Below are 23,441 nucleotides of genomic sequence, written 5' to 3' on the forward strand. Positions count from 1 at the left end.
ATAAAATAGATTTCAGGACAAAAAATTATAAAGGGAGACCAGGAAGGTTGTTACGTAATAATAAAGTAGACAGTTCAGTGAGAGGATAACAATTCTAAATATAAAGGTTGTTCATGTGCAATTTAAATGTAAAGCTATTTTCATGTGCGAGGAAGTTCACGTGCAATTTACAATGTAAAACTATATTAAATTGCACATGAACTTTACAGACACCCTGTATATACACCTGACACCAGAGCAATCAGATATATAAAGCATTATTAGTGCTAAAGGGATAGATACTTTAATACAATAATTGTTGGAAACTTTGATCAATAGACAGATCGTTCATATAGAAAATAAACAAGGAAACATTGGATTTAATCTTTTCTATAAGCCAAAGGAACCTAATAGATATTTATAGAATGTTTCAACTGATAGCCACAGAATATCTCCTCAGCTCATGGATCATTTTCAAGGATAGACCACATGTTAGGCCACAAAACAAGTTTTATAAAATTAAAGAAAAATTGGCTCAGCACCTGTAGCACAGTGGTTATGGCGGGTTCAAAACTGGCCTGGGCCAGCTAAACAACAAGGACAACTGCAACAAAAAATAGCTGGGCATTGTGGCAGGTGCCTGTAGTCTCAGTTACTTGGGAGGCTGAGGCAGGAGAATTGCTTAAGCCCAAGAGTTTGAGGTTGCTGTGAGCTGTGTTGCCACAGCACTCTACTGAGGGCAACATAGTGAGACTCTGTCTCAAAAAAAAAAAAAAAAAAGAAAGAAAAATTGAAATCATATCATATATATTTTCTCTGACCACAGTGAAAGAAAACTAGAAATTAATAACTAGCGAGACATTGGAAACTATACAAACATATAAAAACTAATCCATATGTTCCTGAATTACTAGAGCAGTGGTTCTCAACCTTTCTAATGCCGCGACCCAGTTCCTCATGTTGTGGTGACCCCTAACCATAAAATTATTTTCATTGCTAGTTCATAACTGTAATTTTGCTACTGTTATGAATCACAATGTAAATATCTGATATGTAGGATGGTCTTAGGCAACCCCTGTGAAAGGGTTGTTTGACCCCCAAAGGGGTTGTGACCCACAGGTTGAGAACCGCTGTACTAGAGGGTCAGTGAAGAGATTTAGAAGGAAATGTGCTTCTGGGAGCAAGATGGAAGACTAGAGACATCTCTGTACCAATCACTCTCAGCGAACTTAGGTAAAGGGGACTCCAACCACCTCTGGCTGGAGTGTCCTGCCCAGAAACAACACTCTGAGGGCCACAGTGAGACAGAGGGTGACTCCAGGAGCCAAGGAGGAGGTCAGGAGCAGTGGATGACTGGCACAGAAGGCAAGTGCTAGGGTGAGTGTAGAGGCCAGCCGGCCCTCTGGTGAAGGGCTAGAGGCAGGGAAGTCCTGCAGTTTTTTTGGACTTGGGTGCTCACCAGAGCTGCCTTAAGAGTGCTTAAGTAAGTGAGTGAACTTGATAGGTGACAAGTGGCTGGAGGGATTTAACCACTGGGCAGGATGGACCTCCTGGACAGCTCAGCTGCCAGCAGGGAGCCACCTGCCACCCTATGGGAAGACTGTGGGAATAGCCCATAGAGGTGCAGCATGTGGCCAGCTCTGGTGCCCACTGAGTTTGGGCAGCCAACATTAGGGTGAGTCTGGTGGCTTTGGCACCCCCAGGAAAGCCCCTTTTTGGCCAAGAGGCACTGTTTGGAAGGTCAAGGAGTAGCTCCTAAGAAGTCTGATGAGAGCTTCAGGCTCTCAACCCTGCGGGAATTGAATGGTAAGGAAGCAACCACTCCCTGATTGAGGACAAATAAATCAGGAAGACAGGACCAGGTCTCCACAGAAACTATATAGTGGCTTCCCACCTGCATTTTATACAGCAGAATCAGTAAGCTTATTTTGCATCTCCTAACCCTGGAGCGTCATCTGGTGTCCAGACAATATATTGCATTATATTTTTCATTTTTTTCTATCTTCTTAGAGCACCACCTGGTGTCCAGGTAATATATTGATATCTATCTATCTATCTATCTATCTATCTATACACACACACATATAATATCTATATATAATAAATATTATATATAGAATAATATATATCTATATATAGAATCGATATATAAGAATAAATATTAATAAATATTATTTATTCTTATATATAGAATAATCCATATTTCTTTCTTTTTTTGTTTTTTTACTTTTGTTATATTTTTATGTTTTCCTTTTTACTTTATTATCCTGAAGTCCACTTTTGTTACAATCTTTCTTTCTTTCCATTTCTCTCCTTTTTTCTTCTTTTGGTAGAGATATTTCTACTTTTCTCATCTTTCCCTCATAAATTTCTCAAACAACTATGATATCCCTGCTTTTTTCATTTTATATAATGTTATTGTTTTACTTTATTTATTTTTATTATGATTTTTTTCTTTTTTGTTTGTTTGTTTATATTTCATTCTGTATTTTATTGATGGAACAGAGCCTGGCTCTGAGACCAGGACTGGAATGTCACGGCATTGGCCTGACCCAAGGAGGCCTGGAACCCCTGGTCTAGGGTGTTCTTCTAGCTTTGACCTTTTGAAGGACTATATTGGTAGGTTACCACCAAGACACCCTGCTAATTTTCTTCTACATTTCATGGAGGTGAGGTTTTGCTTTTGCAAAGGCTAGTAAAGAGCTCCTGACCTCAAGGAACCCACCTGCCCTGGCCCTCCCAGAGCCTTGGAATTGTGAGTGTGGGTCAATGTGCTCTGCTGAACATCACTATCAGTCCTGTCTTTCTCTTTCCATCCTTCTTCTCTCTTTTTCTTCATCTTTTTCCTTTCACCTTTATTTTTCTTTTTCATTCTTTTCCCCCTTCTTGCTCTTTACTCTTCTCTTCATTTTGTAGCTCTACCAAAAGGACATTCCAACAGCTAAGCACAGAGACAAGGAAATTTAAAGAGAAGGAGATAGTGAGAGAAAAAAGTAGGGGAAGGGAGTGAACAAGAAGAAAACACACATGAGGAGGAGCCAACAAAACAATTTTGGCAACATGAAAAACCAGAACAGGTTAATCTCCCCCCAAGGAGTCATGAGGTAGATACCACACAAGAGTCCACTTATAAAGAAATTATGGAAATGACAGAAAGAGAATTTAGTGTATGGCTGGCAAAATTAATGAAGGGAATTGAAGGGAAAGTGGAAAACCATCCAGAGAAAATCCAAAAATTGATGAAAGAAGTCCATGAAAGGCATGATGAAATTAGAAAGGATAGTTTGGAGCTTAAGGAGTCATTCAGGGATCTTAAAGATACAGTAAAAACTATCAATAACAGATTATACCGTAGAGAAGAAAGAATATCTGAGTGAGACAATAAGGCTTTTGAAGTAACACAGACATTTAAAGAGGAAGGAAAAAAAAGTAAAATCAGAGCAATCATTAGAGAATTATAGGACTTCACAAAACATTCAAACATATGAATTATAGTTATTCGTGAAGGGGAAGAAGAATGACCCAAAGGAATGGAAACCTACAGGAAGATATCATAAATGAAAATTTCCCAAACATCACCAAAGATTCTGACACACTCTTTTCAGATGGATGTTGAATACTGGTTCGTCTCAACACAAAAAGAGCATCTCCTGGGCACTTTGTAATGACCCTGGCCAAGGTCAAATTGAAGGAGAACATTCTGCCAGCAGCCAGGAGTAAGCTCCACCTGACCTATGAGGCAGATCCATCAGGGTGACAGTGGACTTCTCAGATGAAACTTTATAAAGCAGAAGATGGTGGTCATCTCCTTTTAACCTCCTTAAATTTTCAGCCCGAGTTTTTGTATCCTGCTAGACTAATCTTCAAATTTGATGGAGAAATCAAATCTTTTACTGACATGCAAACATTGAGGAAATTTGCCACAGCAAGACAAGCTCTACAGGAAATTCTCAAACCTGTTCTCCACACTGACCACCACAATGGACCACCAGCAAAGTACCACCCAGAAACCAAGGGACAAAATCTTGCTTTCACCACGTCACAAGGGATAAAACTAATTGATGGACTTTAACAAACTAAGATAAATAGAACTCTACCACACTTACCGATTCTCTCAATACACGTAAATGGCTTAAATTCCTCACTGACTGGATAAAAAAACACAAGCCATCTATATGCTGCTGTCTCTAAGAAACACACTTAACCTCGAAGAACAAAATAAGACTCAGAGTGAGGGATTGGAAAACAGTATTTCGGGCAAGTGGAAATCATAAGAAAGGAGGGGTCACAATCTTATTTTCATATACAAGTAGATTTAAGCAACGAAAGTTAAGAAAGATGAAGATGGTCACTACATACTTGTTCAGAGAACAATTTAATAAGAGGATATTTCACTTCTAAATATATCTATGCCCAACTTAAGCTAATGAGTATACATTCTTCTCATCAGCCCATGAATCATACTCCAAAACTGATCATATCCTAGGACACAAATCAAGCCTCAACAAATTAAAATAATTAAAATTATATCTTGCATCTTTTCAGACCATTCTTTTTTTTTTTTTTTTTTCAGAGACACAGTCTCACCCTGTCGCCCTTGGTAGAGTGCCGTGGCATCATATCTCACAGCAACCTCCTGGTCTTGGGCTTAGGTGATTCTCTTGCCTCAGCCTCCCGAGCAGCTGGGACTACAGGTGCCCACCACAAAACACCCGGTTATTTTTTTGTTGCAGTTTGGCCAGAACTGGGTTCAAACCCACCACCCTTGGTATATGGGGCCTGCACCCCACTCACTGAGCCACAGGTGCCACCCCTTTTCAGACCATTCTTTACCCAAGATAGGGTAGAACTCAACTTCTTATGGTCTGAAGACACAAGATATATTTGAAAAGCTCCCAACAAAAACCTTCATCCCCACACATAGGCATGGAAAGTAAATAACCTTATGCAGGATGACAGTTGAGTTAAGAATGAGATAAACAAGAAAATTATTAGATTCCTTTAACATAATGACAATGAAGCCACAAGCTACCAAAACTTGTGGGATACTGCAAAGGCAGTCCTCAGAGGGAAATTTATTGTGTTAGATGCCTGCATCTGAAAAACAGAAAGAGCACGCATCAACAACCTAATGACTCATCTCAAGGAAAAGGAAAAAGAAGAGAAATCTAATCCCAAAACTAGCAGAAGAAAGGAAATAACCAAAATTAAATTAAAGCCAAAGAATCACACGCTGTCAACAAACAAGCACAATGTGAATGTGTACGGCGCACCTCCTGGGGACAGGGAACTTACCTGACAGACACAAACATTGTAACTTAATTGTTTGTACCCTCATATTAATCTGAAATTTAAAAGAAAGAAGCAAATTCAAAAATGTCTCAAACACAGATGAAAACACAACTCTATGACATTCAGCAAAAACAGTAATAAGAGGATTGTTTATAGTGCTAAGTGTCTACAACAAAAAAGTAGAAAAGTTTCAAATAAACAACCTAAGAAGTCATCTCAAATAATGACTAAAACAAAAAGAAAACCAAAATTAAAATTATTAGAAGAAATAATAATCATCAGAGAATAAATAAGTGAAATTTAAACAAAAATGTAAAAGACAGAAAAAATGTATTTTTTTTTTAAAGATAAACAAAGGTGACACAGTTTAGCTGGACTAAGGAAAAAGTGAGAAGACCCAAATAAATGAAATCAAAGATGAAAAAAGAGACGTGACAACTGATACTGCAGAAATCCAAAGATCATTAGAAAATACTGTGAGAAACTATTGCCAGTAAGTTGATGAGCTTAGATGAATACATTTCTGTATTCAATTTAATAAGAGGATATTTCTAGACAAATACAATCTACCAAGATTGAACCAGGAAGAAATCTAAAACCTGAATAAACCAATAACAAGTAACAAAATAGGAGCAGTAAAAAATACTCTCCCATCAAAGAAAAGTCTAGGACTCAAGGGCTGCCCTGCTGAATTCTACCAATCATTCAAAGGTTGGTAGATTAGACTAACACTAATTCTACTTAAACTATTCCAAAAAATCAAGGAACAGGAAATACACCCTAACTCATTCTACAAGGCATGTATCACCTTGATATCAAAACCAAGACAAGACACAGGCACAAACACACACCCGCCCCCAACAATGGGGTGCAAAACATAGGTGCAAAAATCCTTGACAAAATAGAACTGAATTCAACCACACATGAAAAGGATTATTCATCATGGTCAAGTGGGATTCATCCCAGGGAGGCAGGGATGGTCCAGCATACACAAATTAATGGATTATGGTACAATGTATCAACAGAATAAGGACAAAACCATATGGTCGTTACAACTGATGCTGAAAAAGCATTCAATAAAATTCAACACCCCTTCATGAAAAAAACTCTCAAAAAACGGAGCAGAGAAGAAACTTACCTCAACATGATAAACGCCACACATGGCAGACCCGCCCTAAATGGGGAAACACTTAAAGCCTTTCTTTTAAGATCTGAAACAAGACAAGGATGTCCACTTTCACTACTGTGATTAAACATAGTACTGGAGTTTTAGTTAGAAGAGTCAGACCAGAGAAAGAAAGGACTTCCAAATTGGAAAGGAAGAAGTTGAATTGTCCTTGTTTGCAGATGATGTGATCTTATAGAGAGAGATACTTTAAAATGCCACAAAAGAAACTGATAACCAGACAGAGCCCGTAGCTCAGTCTGGCACCGCCACATACACCTAGGGTGGCGGGTTCGGACTCAGCCCGGACGTGCTATGTAACAATGACAATTGCAAGCAAAAAATAGCCGGGCGTTGTGGTGGGCACCTGTATTCCCAGGTACTTGGGAGGCTGAGGCAAGAGAATTGCTTAAGCTCAAGAGTTGGAGGTTGCTGTGAGCTGTGATGCCACAGCACTCTGCCCAGGGCGATAGTTTGAGTCTAAAAAAAAAAGAAAAGAAAAGAAACAAAAAACCCCTGATAAACAAATTCAGTAAAATTGCTGAATAAAAAATCAATGTATGAAAATCAGTAGCATTTTCATATACCAATGGGAAACGATCTGAAAAAGAAATGAAGAATATAATGTCATTTACAATAGTTATGAATAAAATAATATACCTAGGAGTGAACTTAACCAAAGCAGCTAAAGATTTCTATAATGAACACTATAAAAGCATTGATGAAATCGATTGAAGAGGATTCAGACAAATGAAAAGATATTCCATGGTCATGGCTTGGAAGGATCAAAATTGTCAAAATGTCCATACCATCCAGTGCAAGCCTCACCAAAATATCAGTGGTATTCTTCACAGAATTAAAAAAAAAAAAAAAAAAGTCCTGGCTTGCCATCGTGGTTCACGCCTGTCAGGCTTGTAATCCCTGCACTCTGGGAAGCCAAACTGGGTGGATTGCTTGGGCTCAGGAGTTAGAGACCATTCTGAGCAAGAGTGAGACACTGTCTCTACTAAAAATAGAAAAGTTTGCTGTGCATGGTGGCAGGTGCCTGTAGTCCCAGCCACTTGGGAGGGCGAGGCAGGAGGATTGCGTGAGCCCAGGAATTTGAAGTTGCTGTGAGCTAGGGTGATGCTACGGCACTCTAGCCTGGGAAAAAGAGTGAGACTCCTTCTCTGTTAAATAAATAAATTAAATAAATAAATTTCTAAAACTTATATGGAATCACAAAAGACCCAGAATAGCCAAAGCCATCCCAGAGGAGCAAAGATGGCGGAGTGAGGTGTGCCCCTGCTGACTGGCTCTTGGGAGACCCGGTGCGTTTGTCCAACCATGCAGGTTCCTTATCACAGGAGGAACATTTTCCTGACCTTTAAGTGTGTTTATATTCATCTCAGAAACAAAATGCTAAACTCAGGACTTGGAAAATATCTCTATGCTGTCTCCTGTAATGGGTAGTCCTGCTTCTTTTATCCAGCTACTTTCCCTATTCTTGAAAAGTGGGTATCTCTTCTCTACACATTACCTCTATGATTTGGAATGGAAAAAGATCAGGAATTTTTTGTTCCACCTCTCAGATTCAACACAGAGAAGCCCCTAAAATGCATTTATCCTTGCTACCTCAAACTCTTGGGCTCAAGCAATCCTCTTGCCTCAGCCTCCCAAGTAGCTGGGACTACAGGTGCCCAGCACAACACCCGGCTATTTTTAGAGATGCGGTCTCGCTCTTGTTCAGGCTGATCTCGAACTCCTGAGCTCAGGCAATCCACACATATCCACGTTTTTAGATCAGAAGAGGGATTTGTCTAGAGAAGAAAGCTGGTTTTGAATTCTTTCTCAGAAGACTTTTGTCATGTGATTTTTTTTTTTTGTAAATGTTTTTCATTCTTCTAAGGCAGGACCAGATTGGGCAGCAGTTAACTCTATGAATTCATGCTTGACTTTAGGGAAAGAGTATCAAAAACAAACAAACAAACAAACAAAACAACAAAAAAACAGTTTGAGTCCAACGATGGACCTTTACACTTCCCTAGGAGGAAAAACTGCTACAATTTGCTTCTTTCCTTTTTTTGCGGAATCTTCTATAGCATATGAGACTTTGTTTTCCACAAGACTGGAAGAAAAGTGACTTTTGAACTGTTTTTTTCAGTTCAGAAGATGTAAGATGTGACAAGCCCAGTAGTATGACCTGCCTTCAACTTTGGAGGCGTGGAGGGAAGGGGGAAAAATGAGAGATTTTTCTTATTCTTTCTCCTAAGAAGCAAAAATGCCTCATGCATCTCCATCTGACTTTACGGTGTGTTATACAGCTCCATTTTTTTTTTGTAAAAGCATAAAAATTGATACTGGGACGGACCAATATAGATACATGTATGTTTGATTTATTCTAGGTGATAGGTGTACTGTTATCCTGAAAAGGCTGGCACTCAGGTACCTTGCCCAGTTGGAACCGAATTTTCTTATCAGAGAATGGGCCTCAGAAGCAATTTTCCCAAACTTGTGTTTGGGTCGATGTACATTCAGGGTGTGGAAAAGAAACCTCTAAAAAAAAAAAAAAATAGTTCCAATAAGAAATACAGATTTTTTTTTTTCCTGGAACGTTTGCTCAAGGCCGTGCATGGGAACTTGGGGGCAGATTCAGCAAAATTTGAGTGATGGAAATGGCCCCATGTGGAAACGTTGAGTGTTCTTAATCATTAGTGAGATTGGTCAACTAATTGGAATTGGAATAAAAAATAATTTTAGTAAAATAATGTAGATAAATATAATTTCTTTTAATTGAGGGTAATTCTGAATCAGAAAGCATAGTACAGCTAACTTTGGTTAAAGGTAACTTAATTGTTTTCTCTAAACAATCTCCCAGCCATGTCTGATGTTTTCCCAGGATTTCGGAATGGTTAAAGACAGAATGGCACCTACCTGCCTGGGTCCCGCTGGGGTGTCAAGAACACCTCCTTGTGGAGAATGTGTACCTTCCCGGGGTCTGTTAGGCCTCTTCCCCATGCTCTCTGGCGACTTCTTGGTATTATTAGCAGTGGGGAAACCAGCTGTGGCCTGTTGTTGGAACAGGTATCAGACTAAGCTTCTTCAGATGCTTTTCATAGTTTTTCATTTCTCAGTTCAGACAACCCATGTTTAATGGTCTTTTTCAAGTTGTTTCTGCATCTTCCATGGCTGACATCCCATGGCGTTTAACAAAATGGGTCTGTTCCTAGTGCTCCCTTGGTACGTGTAAATTTTTTCTTGTCCGTTTGGTCTCCTGCTTGATAGCAGACGCTGTCGTTTCAGTGCCGTCTGTGGTTGTGTTTTCTTCCTTTTGCTTGCTCCTCCATGTTAGCTTGGAAAAGTCTAACAAAATGAGAGATGTGTCCAATAGGAATATGTATACATACACACAAAAATGCATACGTATGTTTTAATACTTGTGGACAAATGCTTCGAGTTGTTTAAGAGCAACAAAATCACCACCGTTTTCCACTCTGAGATGAGCGTGGTTTTGTAAGCGTGAGAGCTTGGTAGTGTGTTATAGCACCTGCCACGTCAGGGGTTAGCGCAGGAGCAACCATTTCACGCTTCAGGATGAATTGTTGATTATAACAAATAGTGGGAAAAGGGTGTAAAGAGTAGACTTTTTTTTTTTTGTCACAAATTATCTGAATCTGGGCAGTGCCTGTGGCTCAGTGAGTAGGGCGCCGGCCCCATATACCGAGGGTGGCGGGTTCAAACCCAGCCTCGGCCAAACTGCAACCAAAAAATAGCCGGGCGTTGTGGCGGGCACCTGTAGTCCCAGCTACTCAGGAGGCTGAGGCAGGAGAATCACCTAAGCCCAAGAGTTGGAGGTTGCTGTGAGCTGTGTGACGCCATGGCACTCTACCGAGGGTGATAAAGTGAGACTCTGTCTCTACCAGAAAAAAAAAAATTATCTGAATCTATGATATTCTCCCTGGGGAAGAGAGAGTAAGGCCAAGTAAGACTCATTTATGAACAGAAATGTGGGGTCAAAATCTTGAGATGCTGTGTTTGAGGGTATTTCAGCTTTCCGTGAGCTAGCTGGAAAGAAGCTGCCCTTTTGTTTTATGAAACCTCAAAATGAGACCCCATTTCCTAATTCTGCTTTGCTTTTAGTTTGAGGTTATCTTGCTCTTAAACAGTATTCCTATCATATGCCTTTTAGGTTGGTTCATTACTTTTTCTACTCCTTGTATGTCAAGAAATTATTTTACTTTTTTTTTTTTTTTTTTGAGACAGAGTCTCACTTTGTAGACCTTGGTAGAGTGCTGTGGCGTCATTGCTCACAGGAACCTCAATCTCTTGGGCACAAATGATTCCCTTGCCTTGATTCACAGCCTCCCCAGTAGCTGTGATTACAGGCACCCACCACTTTTTAGAGACGGGGTCTTGCTCTTGCTCAGGCTGGTCTTGAACTCCTGAGGTCAGGCAGTCCACCTGCCTCGGTCTCTCAAAGTGCTAGTATTATCAAGGCACCAGCCACACCAGACAGAAATTATTTTACGTTTTGCATGGCGTGCTGAGATGCTCTGTGTGTTGCTGAGGTGAATGCTTTCCCAAACTTTACATTTTCAGAACATTTACATTTCCTGTTTGCAGCGTGCTGTGTGTGAACACTGGCGATAATTCATGTGTCCGAGTTTATCTGTAGCAGTCTCTTACTACTTCCAGATCTGCTGAATTATACATTAATGAGATTTCAGACCTTTTCATGAGAACTGGAGATGTCAGCTGATGGCTCCCACCTAGGTTGCCACATAACCAGTGGACTCTCCCTTGGTTACAGAAAGCCCCGGACAGCTTTCACATTTTACTACTATCCCCGGGGACAGCCTGTAGAAAAGGAGTTCCTACCTCTAACAGCTACCTTGAGAACTTGGAAGTGGCAATTTTCTGAAGTGACTTTTAAAAGTCAGTATTAAAGACTTGAGTTCAGGGTTTGTTGACACAGATTGTACAGTTAGTGAGATAGGAAACGCCAAACTATTTTAGTGTGGTATTATCTCCCGCACAAGCAGTTAGGGTAAGTAGACTCTGGCCATGGGTTTCCAGGGGCTCAGGTTTGGATTCTCGTGGTTTACTTAAAGTAGTTGTGGTCCTGATGCAGACAGTTTATTGCCTGGGAGAATCCCTTTCTGAAAAACACTTAATTAAAAAAAAAAATGCTTCTGAAAAGGAACACAAAATAGCACAGAATATAGGAAATGTTTCCCATTGCAAAAAAAAAAAAGTCATAAAATGAACTAAAAATTTTCAAGAGGAAGAATTTTAGTAGCAATTAACAGTTTTGTTCATGAACAATGCTGTACAATAGAATAAGTGATGCTGCTTCAGTTTGTGGGGCTCTGGAATCAATATAAGGAAAAAGGGTATTCTGGATCAAGGGCATAGAAAAGGCACTTTCTTTTTTTTTTTTTTTTTGTAGAGACAGAGTCTCACTTTATGGCCCTCGGTAGAGTGCCGTGGCATCACACAGCTCACAGCAACCTCCAACTCCTGGGCTTAAGCGATTCTTTTGCCTCAGCCTCCCCAGTAGCTGGGACTACAGGCGCCCGCCACAAGGCCTGGCTATTTTTTGGTTGCAGTTCAGCCGGGGCCCGGTTTGAACCCACCACCCTGGGTATATGGGGCCGGTGCCTTACCGACTGAGCCACAGGCACCGCCCCAAAAGGCACTTTCTTTAAGAAAAAATGTATTAAAAAAAAAAACCTGGAGGAAACACTTTACCTGACTTCAAATTATACTACAGAGCTACACTTTCCGAATCGCATAAGACTAACATAAAAGCAGTCACATTGACTACAGGAGCAGAAGAGAGAAACCAGAAGTTAATCCACACACCTATAGTGAACTTATATTTGATAAAGTTACCAAGAATATGCTGGGGGGAAAGGATGGTCTCTTCAATAAATGATGCTTGGAAAACTGGATGTCCCTGTGCAGCAGAATGAACCTGGATTATTGTCTCTCATCACATACAAAAAAAAAAAAAAAAAAAAATCAAATCAAAATAAATTAGAGACTTAAATCCAAGACCTGGAACTATAAACTACTAAAAGAAAACATTGCAGAAACCCCTCAGGTCACCGGACTGGGCAAGGACTTCCTGGTAATACCCCCGTAGCACAGTCAACCCAAACAAAAACTGCACACGTGGAATCACATCAAGCTAAAAATCTTCTGTCATAGCAAAGGAAGCCATCGACAAAAGGAAGAGACAGCATGCACAATGGGAGAAAATATTTGCAAACTACCCATCTGGCAGGAGATTATCGAGAATACAAAGCAGACAAAAAGCAGACCCATTGGGAAATGGAAAACCTGTATTAAAATGTTAATACTCCATAACCTTAATTGTCATTAATTGTCCTCATATCAAGATTGAGTACATAGGATTCATGCTTCTCCATAAGGTTATGGGGGGGGAAGCAGAAAGAGGGATGGAGGGAGGAGGGTGGGGCCTTAGCGTGTGTCACATTTTATGGGGGCAAGACATGATTGCAAGAGGGACTTTACCTAACAATTGCAATCAGTGTAACTGGCTTATTGTACCCTCAATGAATCCCCAACAATAAAAAAAAAAAAAAATCCAAAAAAAAAAAAAAATAAAAAAATAACAGTGAAAAAAAAAAAAAAAAAAAATGTTAATACTCAGTATTTACTGACAATAAAAGATGAACACAGATCACTTTTAACTTCTGCAGTTCCACGAGGTGCTCAGAGTGGTCGCCATCAGCGTCCAGACCACGTCCAGAAGGCTCCTGCATCTTCCGTTGTGTGCAACACTCGCAGTACCAGGAGTCTCGCGGTTACTGCAAATGGGTGCAATTCTTAGGCGTGTGGGAGCTCCTGCTGCACACTCAGGCCTCCGTTGCTGTCATACGTCCACAATGTTCTCAAATTTCAGATGCTGCTTCAAAGCGGTCTTGCACTCGACTAACAGCTGTGCTTCCACGGTCTTCTTTGCCTTGTCTCATGGTGACATTGGCATTCGTTTGATTAATGCCATTTTTTTTTCTGAGACAGTCTCACTCTGTCATCCAGGTTAGAGTCCCATGGCATCACCTTACCTCACAGCAGCCGCGAACTCCTGTGCTCAAGAGATCCTTCTGACTCAGCCTTCCCAGTAGCTGGGATGACAGGTGCCCACCACCACACTTAGCTAGTTTTTTTTTTTCTTTTCTATTTTTAGTAGAGATGGGGTCTCACTCTTGCTCAGGCTGATCTCAAACTCCTGAACTCAAATTATCCTCACCTTGGCCTCCCAGAGTGCTGGGATTACAGGCGTGAGTGAACATCCTACTACACATTGTTACTGTATTTCAATTCAATTTGAAAAGTAATACACAGATAATATGTCTTAAAACGCATATACTTTTTTTTTTTGGCACTTCTGTTATAAGGGCATCCAACAACTCAATAAGAAAAAAAATCAACTAATTGAAAAATTTACCTAACAAATGCAATCAGTGTAACCTGGCTTATTGTACCCTCAAGGAATCCCCAACAATATAAAAAAAAAAAAAAAAAGAAAGAAAGAAAAAAGAAAAATGGGCTGGCCAGGCACGGTGGCTCACCCCTATCATCTTAGCACTCTGGGAGGCTGAGCTGGGTAGATTACTTCAGTTCATGAGTTTGAGACCAGCCTGAGCAAAACGTGAGACCCTGTCTCTACTAAATATAGAAAAACTGAGGCAAGAGGACAGCTTGAGCCCAAGAGTTGGAGGTTCTGTGAGCTATGATGCTGCAGCATTCCACCCAGGGTGACAGCTTGAGATTCTGTCTAAAAAAAAAAGGAAAAATGAGCAAAGGATCTGAACAGACATTTCTCAAATGAAGACTGATAGGTATATGAGAAATGGCTGATAGGTATATGAGACACTCTCAACTTTATTAGTCATCAGAAAAATGTAAATCAAAATTATAATATCATCTCACTCCAGTTAAAATAAACTTGTTTCCCCCCCCCAAAAAAAAGACAGGCACTGATGAGTTAGAGAGGATGTGGAGAAAGGAGAACCCTCGAACACTGTGGGTATAAATTAGTAAATTAGTGCAAACACTATGGGGGACTGTATGGAGATTTTTCAACAAACTGAAAATAGAACTACCATTAGACCCAGAAATGCCACCGCTGGGCGTGTATCCCAAGGAGGAGAATTCAATAAATCAAAAAATTATCGCAAACCCACGTTTATTGCAGCACATTCCTAGTTTGGAATCACCCTAAGTGTCCGTTCATGGATGGATGAAGAAACTGTGGTACGTGTATGTAATGGAATATTATATAACCCCCAAAGAGTAAAATCCTGCCATTTGCACCAAGATGGTGGAGAACATTGCGTTAGGTGAAACAAGCCAACCACAGAACGACAAATCTCACGTGTGCTCACTCGGGTGTGGAAGCTAAATATTAAAAACAGTTAATCTCATGGAGACAGAGACTAGAATAGTGGTTGCCAGAGGCTGGGAAGGGCAGCAGGGAGCGGGGAGAAAAAGTAGGGTGGAGAATGGATGAAAGAATACAGTTAGATAGTTAGGTGAACGTTTGATAGAACAACAAAGTGACCACGGTCAGCAGTAAGTTAGGGTATACTATAAAATAAATAAACAGTGGAATTAGAACGTTCCTCACATGAAGAAATTATACATGCCTGAAGCAATGAATACCCCAGTTACTCCAATTTGATTCACCCACACCCTGTGTCTGTATCAGAACATCACATGTGCTTTCTAAAGATATACAAATTTTATGTACCCCTCATAATTAGAAAAAATAAACAGACAAAAAATATAACATGGAATGTGATCACCACAGAAAGAAAAATAATGAAGAAATGCGAAACTTAACAAAAGAATGCGTGGTCAACATTTGCAATAGAATACTATTCAGCCATAAAAAATAAAATCCTTCCATTTACAGCAACAGGGATGGAAATGGAGGACATTATGTTAAGTGGAATAAGTGGAGAATGGACAGATAAATATGACATATTCTGACTCACATGTGGAAGGTAAAACAAGATGATCAAAGAGATGATAAAAGTAGAACAGGAAACTAGAGGCTGAGAAGGGGAAGGGGAAGGGGGGACTTATTATAAGATACAAAGTTGCAACTAGATAAGAGGAAGAAGTTGTAGTGTTCCATGGCACTTTAGATGACTATAGTTAAAAATAAAATGTTAAGGGCGGCGCCTGTGGCTCAGTTGGTGGGGTGCCGGCCCCATATACCGAGGGTGGCGGGTTCAGACCCGGCCCCGGCTGAACTGCAACCAAAAAAAAATAAATAAATAAAATAAAATAAAATGTTAATGGTAGTGCCTGTGTCTCAGTGGGTAGGGCGCCGGCCCCGTATACCGAGGGTGACGGGTTCAAACCCGGCCCCGGCCAAACTGCAACCAAAAAATAGCTGGGCATTGTGGCGGGCGCCTGTAGTTCCAGCTACTTGGGAGGCTGAGGCAGGAGAATCACCTAAGCCCAAGACCTGGAGGTTGCTGTGAGCTGTGATGCCATGGCACTCTACCGAGGGCGACAAAGTGAGACTCTGTCTCTAAAAAGAGAGAAAAAAAAATATATATATATATATGTAAATATATATAACATATCTATATATAAATATTTATTATATATAAATGTATATAAAATATTTATATATATATGTATATATATAAAATGTTAATTCAAATAGCTAGAAGGGGGCTATTGAATGTTCCCAACACAAACCAATGAAACATGTTTGAGATGATGAATATGCTGATATGCTCATTCCCAACTCTACATCTCTGTGATTCATTTCCCTGGAACCAAGAAAAAGAAGCCTCTAACTCACTTCCACAGCTGCACTATTCCCAAGAATTATCAGCAAAACCTGGGTGTCCCTCCCCATCCAGGTCTGAGGCTCTCACTCTCCCTGTGTCTCTGATGCTGCCTCAGGGCCATGGTGCAGCAGCTGGGAAAAGAGGGGGCTGGTGCTGTTAAAAGATGAAGGTCAGGGAGTATGAGAGGCCAAGGCGACCTCCAGCATTGGGCCTTCCAGTCCTGGGGCCACAGGAAGGTGCAAGCACTGGGTGGTGCCTGGACGCCATGCCCATGAGGCATTAGACTCATTCCAATATCAAGTGTCATCTGGAACGTTGATGTTCTGACCTAAATACATCAGCATGTGGAGTTTCCTGCATTTTTCTGGTGATCTGAGAATGATCTAGTGTATAATTTTAGTCTTAAGTATAAACGCAGAGAACATCGGGTAGGACCTGATATTTCTAGGAGGGAAATGGTGCTGCTGTACCATCTTTCTTGTCATCCTGCAGACTTAGAGAACTGGAAAGGACAGAGCCTCGTAGGAGGTCACAGCTGCACAGTCACTGGGGGGAGAAGCTGAGGGTTTAAACACTGTGGCTGTTTCTTCCCCAGGTCCCTCTGTCTGTCCACTAATGCCCCCTCACCTCCTAGGAAGCAGTGTGGAAAGAGGAGGATGGGTGGTGTGAATTGTGGGTCATGTTCCCTTCTTGCTGAAAATGCTCCTGTGTGTCAGGGAGGAGAAAATTCACAGAAGCCTCATCAACTCCTCGATGGGCCTAAGACACAGACCCCTGTGCTGTCCTGAGTCCTGTCCCTGCTGTGTTTCTGTTCGCCACAGAAATGAACACCTTCTGCTGTTCTGTCTCAGTTACTTGTTTAATATGCAGGCGGGTTATTTCCTATCTCAGGAAAGTGGAACTTAGCTCCAAGAATTGAAAAATTTTGTGTCTGTCTTACAAAATATTCCCGAGCACCAGTGCAGTGGCTGGCACACAGTAGGTACTCAGGCAATAATTGTAAATGATACAATTACAATCGAGACTAATAGGGATCAATTATGTGGGTAACACTGGCCCAAATCAATCCAGAAAAATACTTCTAGTATTCTGAGTTTATAAGCTCAGGAATATGGAGCTCCTATTGACAAATAGGAGCAAGTTACCTCTAAGAAAAATGAGAATCTCATTTACGTTTCTGAGAGCAGTAGTTTGGGCCCCAAAACAATGCAGTGGTGCACTTAAGAAATTCAAAAAAAGGAAGTCTGTGCAGGGTGGCTCAGGCCTGTAATCCTGGTGCTCTGAGAGGTCAGGGTGGAAGGATGGCAGGAGCTCAGGAGACCTCCTTTCTACAAAAGATATGAAAATTAGCTGAGTGCAGTGCTGTGTGCCTGTGCTGGAGAGGCTGAGGCAGGAGAATCACTTGAGCCCAGGAATTTGAGGTTGCAGTGAGCTATAATAATGCCTTTGCCCTCTAGCCAGGGTGATAGACTGAGTGAGATGCTGTCTACAAAAAACAAAAGAAGAGAAAGGGAAAGGGAGGAACGGAAAGGAGGGGAGGGAAAGGGCAGCGGAAGGGGAAGGGGAGGGACTTTGAACTTTGAATCTTAACATTTGGCAAAACTAATGTTCAGGTACAAAAGACCCTGGCGTGCCACGTTGCACGGAAGCCCTTAGATGATATCATTTCCATGATCTCTTCCAGAGGAATGAAGAAACTTCAGACGACGAAAGGCCAAAAAAGACAGAAAGGATGCATAACAACAACTAGATTTGCTGTTATTTGTACAATTAACTCTAAATGAGGGAGAGATGGGACCTATCTGGTGGTCACCAAGGTGACTGCCTTGTGATAAACTGTTATCTATCAGAGCTTTAGTGCTTTTAAAGTACATATGCATTTTATATGAAAGGTTTCTAAAAACACGTATAACCAGGTAAGTACTGTTTAATGGAACAAAGTTCAACATTACATATAACACATCTCTGAAGATAATTCTTGTATAGACCATTGACAGGCGAAATAGCTGGAGCTCCATCAGCTGACTTGGGGAGGACGAGCAGTGGGGCGGCCCCTGTCTCATGGCCTCATGTCTGATTCAAGCTCCCAACCTTGTGCCAGCTGCAGCCCCCTGAGGTCCAGGCTGAGCCCTTCACGTCATGGCCAGGTGTCGGTTGAGGAGAGTGCAGAACAGACGGCTGCAGGGAGCACTGAGCAGGGGCTCTCTGGGGGCTGTGCAGGACCCAGCAGGCTCATCGGGATCCAGGGACATTTTATAGGTATTAAAGTCGCAAGTACATCAATTGTCTGATGAGATCAGGTCTTTCAGGGAGAGAGTCAGGAAAATAGGGAAAGAGTGAGTGGGGAAGAGCCACCAAGAGGAGCTGAAGTATCGGAAATAGAATAGAAAAGCGATGCGAACAGGAACTAGATTACTTTTCAGGTTGCTCTCTTCCTCTTCATCTGAGGACCCTGCCTCGGTATGGACCAGGGCAATAACTATGATCTGGTTGCCTTGGGAAAAGAGAAAATAGGGTTAGCTTTCAGGTTAAGAAGTGGACTCTGCTACTGCTGGTATTTTATAGCCAATGACAGAAGTCAAGTCTTCCTCATCTCTGCAGACTTGTCTCAGAGCCTCATAACTTCACCTCTGCAGTGAGAAATGGCCTGTGGATCTCCAGGGCCCCTTAAGCAGTTAAAATTCTGTAAGTATAACCAGGAGGGGACACCTGTACCATCCTGTCCCTCCAGGGCAGCCACTGTCCCCATGATCCTGTGCCTGGCACTGCCTCCCCTTTCCTGTTTCCCTCCCTCCCTGGCTCCAGGTTCAGCTGGTGCTGGGGAGGGTGGTGCTTCCTGGGAGGTGTTTTGCAGTGAGGTTCAACATCAAACATTCAAACCATAATCTCTTGTGCACACTTCCCAAGTGCTGCGAACCAATGAAAGCTGAAGGCTGTCATGTTTGGAAGAGGCAGATGAGAAAAAGTAAGTCGATAGGAAAGATCACCATTCACCAATAAAGCAAGAAAAGAAGCTACAATCAGCAGGCTCCGTGCCAATACACACACTAGCTCTTATTTTCCTGTCATTACAATGTGAAAAGGTCACATAATTTTCCCTTAGGATTTCATGCACCTGCCTCAGTGTCCAAAGCAGCAGGAGTGACCCAGCCCGTCCCAGGACCCCTTTCTCCTGGGGACCTGGCTCAGACATTGTCCCTACCTGCAGGGTCTTCCTCCTCGTCACTGGAGGGGTACTTGATGTCATAGGTCCACTCTGCAGAGACACAAACAGGAGCCAGCAGGTTACCCAAGGGAGTGACTCTCCCATCCCTCCTGCTCTAGGTGAGGTCAGCCGGATCACACACGGTCACCCTGCCCTTTCCTCTGGGTCCTCCAGACCCTCCCTGGGCTCTGCAGAGTCAGAGGTCTTCAACAAGACACGGCTCACAGTTGCAAACCACCAAGGGAGAGGACCCCCCCCTTGCATCTTCTCACTTCCCCATTTCCACTGGATCGGCACAGTTTTTAACTCCATTCTCATCACCCCGAAATTCTCTCACTCAGGCGCGCTCACCGAGTCAGAGGACTTTAACAAACACTCTCTGTGCCAGGCTGCCCAGAGAGCCTGCTGCAGGGACGGAACTGCTCTCTGGAGTTCAGACATGTCACTCTGGGGCTCTGGACATGCGGCTAGTATGATGAAGTTGTGAATTTTTAAGTTTATTTTAATTAATTAATTAAAATATGCATAGGCACAGCTGTCCCATGATGACCACACAGGACAGCACAGCTCTAAGGATCTGAAGATCTCCCCGTGTCTCCTGCAGAATAGTTGGCTATTCTGACCAGTCATTCACTGTGGCACTCCCTGGGCACAGGGTCAGGGCCAGGCAGTCCCTAAGGCCTGGGACACTACAGCAGTGATGGTGTCCAGGGTCTGAGGGATTCCCTGCAGAAGGTGCACTTTAAACAGAGAGGGAGAGTGTAGCCCTGGGGACAGTCCCTGGGCAGGATCAGAGCAGCTGAAGAGAGGGGACAGGGGACACCTCACTGTCCTGAGGATCCCACCCTTGACTGAATCAGAATCTGGGATAGCACCTGGACTAGTATTCAGCCAACAGGTGGATAAGCTGAGGGGGCCCTTTCCACACCTGAGCTCGTTCCTACCCGGGGGGTTATTTATCAAGCTCTACAGGGGCCTAAATCAGGGGCTGAGCTCTGGAAGAGGGGGGGACAAGTGAGGAGGGGCTCAGATCCTCCCACAAACCTCTGGTTTCTTCTTCCATTTCACAGGCATCCTCAGGGGAGCACACACCATGACTGGGCTCAGTGCCGGGAGACTGAGTGTTCCCGTGAATGTGCCATTTCCTATTCTCGGGAATGTTATCCGAAGCTAAATATTAGACGTCAGGGGAGAAAGGTGGATGGATTTCCCCCAGCTCTGCCCATAGGCTCGTCCTATTCAGCATCCTAAAAGAACTGGGTGTGGGATGTGGCTGGACCAAGTGTAAGTGGGGAGGAAGGAGCCGGCCCCACTCTGCAGGCTGAAGAGGGTTGTGCAAGATTAACTCTGAGGCTTTTGCTATAAAAGGCTGTGAAAGGGGAACATGGCCACAGCAAGGCATTGTGATCGTGCAGTCAGGAGGGGGCAGAAAGGCCGGTGAAGAAGTGAGATTATTAAATATATAAACCTTTAACTGATGTTAGCAGGGAGTCCCAAAGTGAATCCTTGTAGACATCAGTGAACATTTTCCAGGTGCAGATGGGATTCAATTTAAAGGCTAATTGAGGCACATGTGACATGTAGTTTACTAAAATGCAAACATGTCAAACATTAAAGTTTTGAATTTCTACAAATGCATATTTGCATCCTCTGTAGGATGCCACAATAATAGCTGGGTTTTTTAAATTAAAAATGCAGATACTGGGTAGATAGTTCAACGTGTATCTGGGGAAACACTCAACCATGCGAACACACACGCTCTTGAAATACATGAGTGGACTCACACGCAGACACACTCCAGCCTGAGCATGCCACCCTGCCCCACCTCCAGGGAACACAGTGGGGTCCGGGGACTACTCAACGTGAACATGGTCCCTCATCTGGAGAACTGATTTCTATCATCACAGCCCCCATCCTCCTCTCCACAGGGAAGCCATCCGGGCAGTGCCCCCTTTCCATCATCTAACTCGTTCCTGAGCAAGGGAGTCCAGCATACATACCCTGTCTCCTCACTCCAGAGGCCACCTGTAAGTGCAGAAAGGAATTAGCATGAGCTTTAGAGCATTCTGTGCCCTGTTCACACAGGGGTTTCGCTCACGTGGTGACATTACAAAGCAGATGGGAAACAGCGGTGAAGACAAGGGAACCCAAGGGGAAGCTCACTCATGCCCAGAGACACAGCCTTTTTGTGGGCGATGTGTCTGCTGAGTGCATTTTGGTTGGCAGTTATAAAAACTTTATCCAAAGAGGGGAAAATGCTGCTGAGGAAAATCGTCACCAGCATGCAGTTTGTACCTGATGCCGTCATTGTCTAAGTAATGTCTTGAATCCCTGAATCAGGTCTCACTTGTAAGTACACTCTCAATCAAATTTTCTCCTACCATACAAAACATGTAAGCCATCTACACTCTGGGTGTCCGGGTTTGCCCGTACTTTGTCAACTGCAAAGGAAAGAAACCAAGACAGCGATATTTCCATTTCTGACCTTGGTCGTTGATGGAATCGCATCTGCTCTGGTGCCAGTGCTCTTATCCCGTGGGTCCTGAGTTGGAGCTAAGAAGGAGGGTGACTGTCAGGGCCTCGCAGGGGTCGGTCATGAGTAATTCAGGGGACATTGCTTGGTGTGGACGTGGGATGAGAGAAAAGGCAAATGAAGGACCAGGAAAGGCACAAGAACAAAGCCTTTGCTGTCTGGCTGAAGGCCACTTCACCAACGTGAACTAATCTATCTAAACACTAGATGCCCTAGAATTGTCCCCTGTGTGTTCAGTGACAGGGTCTCTGGCTCCCCTTGCCCGTGAGGAAGGCAAGTTAAATGTCTCTACCTTCCTGACACTGGCCAGGATCCTTTCCGCCCCGGGAGCCACCTGTGCTGCTACTGTCTAGGTCAGCTCTTCTAGAAGGCTTTCCACCGGCTACAGGCATCTTTACAGGGGACTGGGTTCAATTCTGGGTAATACAGCCAATGATATTTGCTCATCTTTTGTTACAAAGATAATTAAATGATAAGCATTAGAAAATGGTGAATTCTCCTACCATTTAGAGATAACACTACTGACCCCGTGACACTTTTCCTTCTGGACCTCTGTTCAATACGTGGTGTGTGTCCCTTGGTGAGTTGGTGCTCATGCTCAGGCTCTGGCAGAGGGACAGTCGGCGTGGGGATCAGAGTGTGGTGAGGGCTGACCCTCTAACCAGCTCTGTAGGAAATCTCATGGGGACACCAGGCTGACAATCGCGTTGTCCTTTGAGTGCTCATTTGGAAGTGATCTATGGATTTGTGCAATGCTGGATTCGAGCATTTCTAAGGCTTGAGGTGATTGCGTAATCAAATATAGCATCTCCTTGGGTCTTCCCTGCTTTTGAGAAAGGGTTGAGGGATGATATCAGCTTTACCAGATGCTGACCTCACTGTCCTATGTGTATTTCACATTAATCATCATACTTCAATTTGCTGCAAAATGTACCCATTGCTACCCTGAGTGACGTGACCACTGAGGTCACCTTATATTGATGGACACTGTGGGGATGTCTGTGCACCGTGGCATCCTGGACATGTAGGCAAGTGCTCCACCCTACAGGCCAGTGGTGATTTCAGTTCAATGTCCCAGCACATTGACACTGTCACTAGAACTGAGTTCACATGTGCCTCTTCTTAGGTCAGGACCTTGACCCTTTCATCTCTGCACCATCCCCTTGGAAGGGGTGACAACAGTAAACCAAACTTCAGATGTTTTTGTGCTGAGGGATGACTGCGTGGATTTATGTAAATTGTGCATTGGTGTTGCAATGATTTTTTTTTTTTTAAGAAAAGTGACGATTGGCTCGGTGCCCGTAGCACAATGGTTACAGAGCCAGCCACATACACAGAGGCTGGTGGGTTCGAACCCGGCCCAGGCCTGCTAAACAACAATGACAACTGCAACAAAAAATAGCCAGGCTCCTGTAGTCCCAGCTACTGGGGAGGCTGAGGCAAGAG

At 42.8% G+C, this 23,441-nt stretch overlaps 1 pseudogene; it reads right to left on the reverse strand.

The window, feature by feature from the left end:
• The window catches only part of LOC128584425 (thyroid hormone receptor-associated protein 3-like), a 44,395-nt pseudogene that overhangs the window by 9,013 nt on the left and 11,941 nt on the right, over positions 1–23,441 (reverse strand).

The sequence above is a fragment of the Nycticebus coucang genome, chromosome 4, assembly GCF_027406575.1.
Source record: "Nycticebus coucang isolate mNycCou1 chromosome 4, mNycCou1.pri, whole genome shotgun sequence".
NCBI lineage: Eukaryota > Metazoa > Chordata > Mammalia > Primates > Lorisidae > Nycticebus > Nycticebus coucang.